Source organism: Cryptomeria japonica, chromosome 5, assembly GCF_030272615.1.
Source record: "Cryptomeria japonica chromosome 5, Sugi_1.0, whole genome shotgun sequence".
NCBI lineage: Eukaryota > Viridiplantae > Streptophyta > Pinopsida > Cupressales > Cupressaceae > Cryptomeria > Cryptomeria japonica.
This window is the reverse complement of record NC_081409.1, coordinates 37496213-37505511: the sequence shown is the minus strand read 5'-3', so window position 1 is coordinate 37505511 and position 9299 is coordinate 37496213.

Genomic DNA, 9299 nt, shown 5'->3' with positions numbered 1-9299 from the left:
CTAGAGCACAGGGACCTAGACAGGTGCAGGGACAGGGACAGGTGCAGAGACAGGTGCAGGCTCCCAGGAAGGGTCAGAGACAGGTACCTATTCAGGCACCTAGACAGGTACAGGGGGAGGCACATGTGCAGGCACCTGCAGAGGAGGAGCCACAGGCAGAGGCTGAGGGTGGTGATCCTGAGGAGGATGAGCTGCTAGAGCTGAGAGAGATCTACCAGGGCCAAGCAGATGAGATTGCGGATTTGGAGCGGGAGAGGGATCACCTCAGGATCAGGCTCAGGGACACAGAGCGAGAGAGAGACCAGGCCATCCAGCGATATACTGAGGCCGAGACAGCTCTGAGGGCAGGGAGGCAGGCGGCAGAGGACGCAGGGGCAGGCTACGCATATGTGCTGCGAGCCAGAGAGGAGATTGGGTATTGGAGGGACCTGTACTATGGTGCTGTGCCAGCGGATCAGCGGGCGAGGAGCTTCCATAGATCGTCGCGCACAACGACGGCTACGGGAGGGAGTCGTAGGAGGCAGGCATCTAGTGGTGGGGTCATGGGTCCTCCACCACCACCAGACAGGCAGGGTGATCCCGGAGCAGGTCCATCTACAGCTCAGCGTCCGTCGAGGCCAGGCGGCTCCGAGGGAGGGAGTTCATCATAGCCATAGAGGGCTCCCCTTTGTATCAGTATATGTACCATTTTTGTATTGTAGACACCTGCGGGTGATTTTGTAGCCATATGATTTTTGACATCATTGTATCATGACACTTTATATATATATATGAGATGATTCATCTTTGCGGCAGCTATATGCATGTGTACCTTATGTGATGAAATGTTCTTATGTGATACATGTTTTATGATATGGATGCAAATATGTACATGATGCAATGCAATATATTTTTGTTCTTTTATGTTGTATATGTGATGCATGATGCAAATGTGAATGTATGTAATGCAAATGAATATGATAATGCAAATGATTATTTACATAATGAAAATGTGAGATGTGCTAACATGTGTTGTATGCAGGATGTGATGCAATTGTGATATCTATATGTATGTATGAAATGCTTATATGTGGTGATGCAGGTGTGAAAATGCAAATGTTTTTGGTGTGTCATTATACTCAGTCATGTGATAGCGGGCTACGCGGACTCGAGAAGGACAATGGAAGTCAATCAAGAAAGGGGGATGAAAGACAGAAGATATGAACATGAAAGAGCTTCTTGTGCGTTATCATCATTGAGCTTTATTATGGCAGAATAGGTTATGACAATCGAGGCATTTGTTCGGCCCAGAAAGTCATTGTACCCGTTTGCATGGAGATAAGACAGTCACAAACAAGGAATGCCCCAGTTCATACTAGACTCATAGTGTCCTCATATCCTTGGACAAGTCATAGCATTACTAAAAGACAATCCACAGACAACAAATGCAAATAGGTGACGATACCCCATCCTCGCCTTTCTAGTCAAAGACATCCTGGAGACAGAATCTCTAGTTAGAGACATCCTGGAAAAGCTAAAAGACATGTCACCAAATAGATGAAATCAAAAGAAAACCAAGACTCGACACCAACATCCACTGTAGTCCTCAAGTTTAGTGTCTCTTGTCACTTGTTTAAGTCTTATTTGATTGTGGTCACAATGTTCACTTTCACAAAAAGGATAGATAGCACTGAACCATATGTTGTCTGAGTCTGTTGAAAGATTTGATTTGTTGAAGCTCACTGTTGCTGCTGTGTCTCGTCTGAAACTGACTGAATCCATGAAACTGATACTTTATTGTGGAGAAAATGGAACTTTATTGTGGACTGGCGATGCAGATGTTGCTTTATTGCGGATTATGCGCGGATAGACTTGAAGGAAGCTGGAAGAAACTGTACTCCTTGAAACATGTGATGTTCTCAGTTCCACACCCATCACTAGACGTAGGAATTGGCCGTAGTCACAGATAGGATCTGATTTATTATGGATGGAAAGGGATGTGAAAAGGGAGGTTTATGGATGGCTAACCAATCTTAGGTAGATCAATAACAAGCCATGATGGGAATGGGTAAGTTTATTATGGATGAATAGGTTGTGAGTGTGTGCAAAGTGAAAGGATGAAAGAGAATCCTGAAAGAGGGAGGAGCAATGTCTCTACGCATGGCGTTGGTGACCCAGTTTTCACCATGGTACTTGCCCAGGGCGCCACCGAAGTGGTTTTCACCGTTGGACGAAATTATTTCTCTTTACTTTTTTGATTTTTCAATTTTTTTTGTGTCACAAGGCGCCTGTCTGCCAGGTTTTCACCAAGTAACGATTTTTTTGTTTTATAAATTTTTTTTTTTGTATTTTTGATTTTTTTTTGATTTTTTTGTATTTTCGAATTAGGATGTTTCGAAGAGCTTATGTGTAGAACCTGCGAAGGTGCATGCTGTTGATAGGATCCTCCAAAGGTTCACCTTCTGTAGTTGAGAGCTGATATGCCCCAGATCCATATACCGCTGTGATGATGTAAGGACCAAGCCAGTTTGGTTCGAACTTGCCCTTCTTATCTCTGTCTTGCTGATTCTTGGGGTTCTCTCTGAGGACTAAGTCACCTACTTCAAATGTGCGAGGCTTAACTTTGTGATTGTAGCTGCGACTCATTCTTTGTTGGTAAGCCTTGAGATGATTAAAAGTAGTGTGTCTTCGTTCCTCCAGCAGTTCTAGTTCTTGTAAGCGAGAGACCCTGTAATCTTCATCGTTGATTATGTTTCTCAAAGAGACCCGTAAAGAAGGTAACTCGACCTCAATAGGCAAGATGACTTCCACGCCGTAGACAAGTGAGTAGGGTGTAGCTCCTGTAGGTGTGCGGACACTTGTGCGGTAGGCCCAAAGTGCAGGATTGAGTTGGATGTGCCAGTTACGGCCAGCGTCGTCGACTGTCTTTTTAAGGATTTTGAGAATTGTTTTATTAGACGCCTCAGCTTGGCCATTACCTTGGGGGTAATATGGTGTGGAGAAACGGTGAGAGATATGGAAGCGGTCACAGAGTTCACGAACATCTTGATTTTTGAAGGGACGCCCGTTATCAGTAATAATGGAAGTAGGAATCCCATATCGGCAAATGATGTAGTTCAAGATGAAGGTAGCAATTTGTTTCCCAGTAACTTGTGTGAGAGGCACGGCTTCAATCCACTTTGTGAAATACTCTGTGGCTGTGATAATGAATTTATGTCCATTGGAAGAAGGAGGGTGAATCTTGCCTATGAGATCGAGTCCCCACTGACAAAAGGGCCAAGGAGATGCAAGTGGTTGTAGTTCTTGTGCTGGTGCATGTATGAGGTCTCCATGAATTTGACACTGCTTACACTTCTTGACAAACTGATATGCATCTTTTTTCATAGTAGGCTAGTAATATCCCGTCCTGATGAGTTTCTTGGCCAAGGTAGGACCACTAGTATGTGGGCCACATATCCCTTCATGCACTTCTCGTAACGCAATCTGAGCTTCATCATTCTCTAAACATCTAAGAAGGGTGCCATCTAGACTTTGTCGGTATAGTATATCAGCTAAAATGACGTATCGAGAGGATTGGCGAATGAAAGTGCGGCATTGATTGTTTGATAGATCGGGAGGTAAGATATTGTCGCGAAGGTATGTGAATATGGAACCATATAACTGAGATTCAGGACCAACAACACATATCATTTCCGTAGGAGTGATCTCATATGATGGAATCAGCAAGTTGTCTACCAGGAACTCATAGCAGGTCTCATTTTGTGGCAGATCAATGAGCGAAGCAATTGTAGCCATGGCATCTGCAGCACGATTCTGTTCTCTTGGTATCTGCTCAAACTCTATCTTTGCGAAGTGCTGTTTCAAATCATCTACCAGTTGTTTGTAAGGCATTAGTTTTTCATCTTTTGTTTGGTAATCATCAGTTGCTTGACGGATGACAAGTTGAGAATCCCCAAAAACACGAAGTTCCTGGATCTTCCACTGAACTGCAATTCTTAATCCAGTTGTTAATGCCTCATATTCCGCTATATTGTTGGTGCAAGGAAATGACAAGCGGTATGATTTTGGTATAGAATCGCCCTGAGGAGTTATAAAGAGTATACCCGCTCCTGCCCCGTGCTGTGTATATGAGCCGTCAAAATATAATTGCCATGACTTTGCAGGTGATATTGTTAAAATTGCTTCATCTGGAAATTCTGACTGTAGAGGAACATCATCTATCATGGGAGCATCTGCCAATTGATCTGCAATTGCTTGTCCTTTTATTGCTTTTCTGTCTACATACTCGATGTCAAATTCACTCAGAATCATTACCCACTTGGCCAGCCGCCCAGTAAGTGTAGCTTTGTTGAGAAGATATTTTAGTGGATCAATTCTGGCAATCAACTTAGTCTTGTGAGTGAGCATATAATGTCGTAACTTCTGTGAAGCAAAGACCACAACGAGGCATGCACGTTCGATTGGAGTGTAGTTTAGCTCATATCCCACCAATGTGCGACTGATATAGTAGACTGCTTTTTCCTTGCCGTCAGGTATTTGTTGTGCTAGGAGTGCCCCCAGTGCCGTTGGAGTAGCTAATATGTAGAGTAACAAAGGTTGATCTGGAATTGGTGGCATCAAGACTGGTGGGTTCAAAAGATAGTCTTTGAGCGCCTGAAAAGCCTGTTGACAGTTCTCATCCCATTTGAACTTGATATTTTTATGTAGCAGGTGCTGGAAAGGATTACACTTATCTGCAAGTTGTGCGATGAATCTTCGTACGGACTGGAGTCTCCCTTGTAAAGATCGAAGTTGACTGATATTCTTGGGTGGCGGCATGTCCAAGATAGCTTTTACCTTTGCTGGATCGGCTTCTATTTCCCTTTTAGACACAATGAATCCTAGGAGCTTCCCAGAGGTTACTCCAAAGACACATTTCTTTGGATTTAGTCTTACCTTATATTTTTCCAGCCGATCAAAGACAACTGAAAGTATGTCCAAGTGGGTGTCTCTGTCTATTGACTTTCCTAAAAGATCGTCAACATAATCTTCCACAGTTATGTGCATGAGATCATGAAAGATAGTAGTCATCGCTCGTTGATAAGTGGTGCCTGCATTTTTCAGCCCAAAGGGCATGACGTTCCAACAGAAGGTTCCCCATGGACAAGTGAATGATGTTTTATGTTGATCTTCAGGTGCAATCCTGATTTGATTATATCCAGAAAATCCGTCCATTAAGGATAACATTTCATGACCTGCTGTGAGATCAACGATCAAGTCTATGTTTGGTAATGGGAAATCGTCCTTTGGGCAAGCCTTGTTGATATCTCTGAAGTCTGTACATATTCGGATACTGCGATCTGGTTTGCTGACAGGTACCAAATTGGAGATCCATTCGGGATAATCAATTGGTCGTATGAATCCGACATCCAATAATTTCTCCAGCTCTGCCTTGATGAGTAATGCCACTTGTGGGTGCATTTTCCTCAGTTTCTGTTTTGCTGGCTTTGCCCCCGGTTTGACTGTCAAATGATGCATAACCAAATCCGGATCCAGTCCAGGCATATCAGCGTATGACCATGCAAAGTTGACTTGTCGTTCCTTGAAGAAGCTTATGAATTTTGTTCTTTCGGCCTCTGTCAAAGATTGCGCCAAGAATATGTTGTGTGGAACCTCTTCTGTACCAATATTTGTCTTTATAGTCTCCTCTACCAACATGGATGATTTTTCCTCATATGATACTGGGAGAATGTCGAGCCTTCCATCTTCGGGTGCCTCAGAGAGGTTTTCGCCCTCAGATACGTCCTTTCTTTTTACTTTTTCGGGGTCAGATAGCGCCACAGTGTGGTTTTCACCATAAGACCCTTGTTTTGTTCTTATTTTCACATTTTTGCGACTAGAAGGCCCGACACCCTCACTAAAGTATGCCATGTTGTTGAGTTCTATGGTGTATCCTGCTTTGTGGTCTCCAGGGGGAAGATCATCTCGAATGCCAAGATAGTCGACAATAGCTTCGTCATTTTGAAATGTATCAAATTGTGCTGGTCCTTCATGATCCCAGTCAATGAGTTGGGGGTGAACAAGGGGAAGGTCATTAGTGTTTTCAGAGTTTGCAGGGCTAAGAGTGAAGATGTGGTTATATTCGGGTATGTCAAGGCAATCGTCGAGGTCATCGATGGCACTCTCCTCATCAGTTTCGATCGTGAGCAAATCCAAATTGTCATCACTAGTAGCGCCTTCTGGGACAGGTGTCCTCATCCTATGTGATTTCAACCTAGGACCTTGAAACGAAGACTATGCGGGATCCTTATGGGTTGGTTCTTGGCCAACTCTAAACTTTTTGTAAAATTCCTCCTCCTTTGTAGGTTCATCTGGCTCTTTGAATGTCTCGGTGAGCTCATAGTCACTGGAGGATTTGTCTGAACCCCATTCCCACTCATTAGAATTTGTGGAAGGATAATCCTCCTGTTGAACTTCGGCAACTTTGATTCGCCATGCCTCTTTTGTTCTTTTATTGTGAATCTTGGAATTCAGAAAACCAAGTCCCTTGGAGCGTTCCCTTCTTGCAGTTAGCTCAGGTTGTAAGGGCTCCATGACACCTTCTTTGCGTAACCCGAGAGGGCTTTTTCCATCATACCCAAATTTTTGTAGAATTTTAAATCCTTTGCCATAGTTCTCACAGGGTATAATAGTCTGATCATGTGTGTCCTCTTCACTATCTTTATAAAGCATTTTGTATAAATTTTCCTCCTCTAGTTCACCCCATCTTTGAAAGGTGGTAGGATCCCATTTGAGTATCATGATGGAGATTTGCTTGTTAGGATGTGGCCTCCCATATTCTTTTGGGGAGCTCAGGACTTGTCGTAAAAACATTGTCTGATTCAAAGTGTATTCTCCCATGCCTTTGTCTTGAAACTTGCCTCTAAGTTCACCTTGTTTGGATGTCGAGGGTTTTAATGACTCAGGATCAATGTATGCCGAAGAAGGAGTAGCCTCACGGTTACTGGGAATGATAATTTCAGTATGTGACCTCAAGTTATTGCAATATATGAATGGATTTGGATCACCATTGACTGTTACCTCGACTCCATTATGAGGAAACTTAATGCATTGATGGTATGTTGATGGGACTGCCCTCATTTCATGAATCCAAGGACGTCCTAGCAATATGTTGTATGTGAGATCAAGATCTAGGACTTGACAAACCACATCCTTTGTGACTGGCCCTATTCTTAGCGGTAAGGTGACTGTGCCCTTGGACGAGCGCTCTTCATCATCATAAGCCTTGATGGTGATTTGGTTTGTAGCATTCACAGCCTTGTCAGAATATCCCAATTGTCTTATGGTACTCAAGGTACAAATATTTAGACCTGCTCCTCCATCTATCAGGACTCTCTTTATTCGGTGTTTATGTATGAAAGCATCAACGTGTAAAGGTGCATTATGTGGCTGACTTATGGAGGCGTCATCGGCTTCTGTAAACGTAAGGGAATGTGGAATAGATAGGTATCCCACCATGGCTTGAAACTGGTCCACGTTCAGATCAGTAGGAACGGTAGTGTCTCTCAAGATTTTGTCAAGGATGGCTTTATGTGCAGGGGATATACGTAGAAGCTCCAGAATGGAGATGAGCATGGGTGTCTTCCCTAATTGTTCTACAAGGTCGTACTCAGGCTTAATTGATAAAGGATTGGTATTCTTAGTGGAGGTACCTGGCAACATGATCTTACCTCGACGGGTTGTAACATGACATTCAGAGGTATGCTCAAACGAAGATCCAACACCCTTTAGGACAATCTTGGGTCTCTGAGAAGGATTCTCAGGATTTTTGTTCTTGATAGTGATAGTAGAAATATGATTGTCCATCGAGATGTGATTGATAGTAGAATCATAATTGTAAGGTGCTCTAGTGTAATTGGCTTGATCATCTGTGACTTTGCCTTTTCCTTTGTCATGTTTTGGGAATGGTTCCTTAAACATCTCATGCTCTTGATTAGATGAATGTCCCTCAATCTCAATGTCGCCTCTATCAATGAGATCTTGCACAATGTTTTTCAATCGATGGCAATTACTTGTCTTATGACCCTTACTCTTATGAAACTCACAATACTCATCATCATTCCACCAATTTGGTTTGACCTTTGGTTCATATGGAGGAAAATCTGGAACTGTGATCACTTTGTTTGCCACAAGCTTTTTGAATACTGATTCAAGTGGTTCTCCCAATGGGGTGTACTTCCTTCGCGGTTTAGCAGTTGTTTGATTGTTCACCTGATTGTTGGTAGAACTTGATCCAAAAAAGACAAACTTTGGTCTCATTGTATTGGCATCAACAACACCATCATTAACTGTGTTCTTGTTCTTGTTCCAAAATTTTGGTTTGTCCTTTCCTTTAAAGTCCTCTTTGTTTTCTTTGAATAGCTTGATAACTCCTTGTTCAATTAAGACCTTTTCTGTTGCTAGGCCCTTTTCAATAACATCCTTGAATGTAGACAAACAAGCCTTCCTGAGATCATATCCAATAGCCTTGTTAACATTTTGTGTGAACATTTCTACCATTTGTTTTTGCGGGATTTCGCAAGAGCATCTGCTAGCTAAGCTTCTCCATCTTTGTAAAAATGTTGCGAAAGATTCTCCTTCCTTTTGTTTCGTATTGCACAAGGTAGTAACTGAGACATCTATTTCTATATTGTAAGAGAAATGCTGAATGAATGCCTCTGCTAAGTCGCCCCATGACTTAATACCAGGAGGTAATTGAGAAAACCATTCCATAGCTTGATCGCCTAAGCTCTGTGGGAACAACCTCATCAAGTATGTTTCTTCTGCCGCTACCTCAATGCAAGCTGTGAAGAATTGTCTTATGTGTGCCTTGGGGTCTCCTTTCCCTCTATATTTGTCAAATTTTGGCGTTACAAAGTGTGGAGGAAATGGAGGCATTGGAATGCTCTTATCAAAGGGATAAGGACATATATCTCTCATAGTGTATGTAGGTTTTGGTGTACTCATGTCCTCCATTTTCTTTTGTAGATCCCTAATTTGTTGCTCCAAATTATTCTTGGGAGGGGATTGATTTCTTGTAGCATACCCCATGTTTGAAATGCCCATTTGAGGAGGAGCTTGTTGCATGTATGGATGATACTGATCGTAGACATGTCCATATGGAGGTCTATATTGTTGCGACATATATGGAGCACTTGGCATAACTTCATGTTGAGGGACCCCATATCTGTTTTGTGTATATAAACCATATTCAATAGGCCTTTCATTTTCCATTGTGTTGCCCCCAATTTTGACATGAGGTCTCCTTGTGTCAAAATTTTGAGGATGTCCTTGAGTATCCA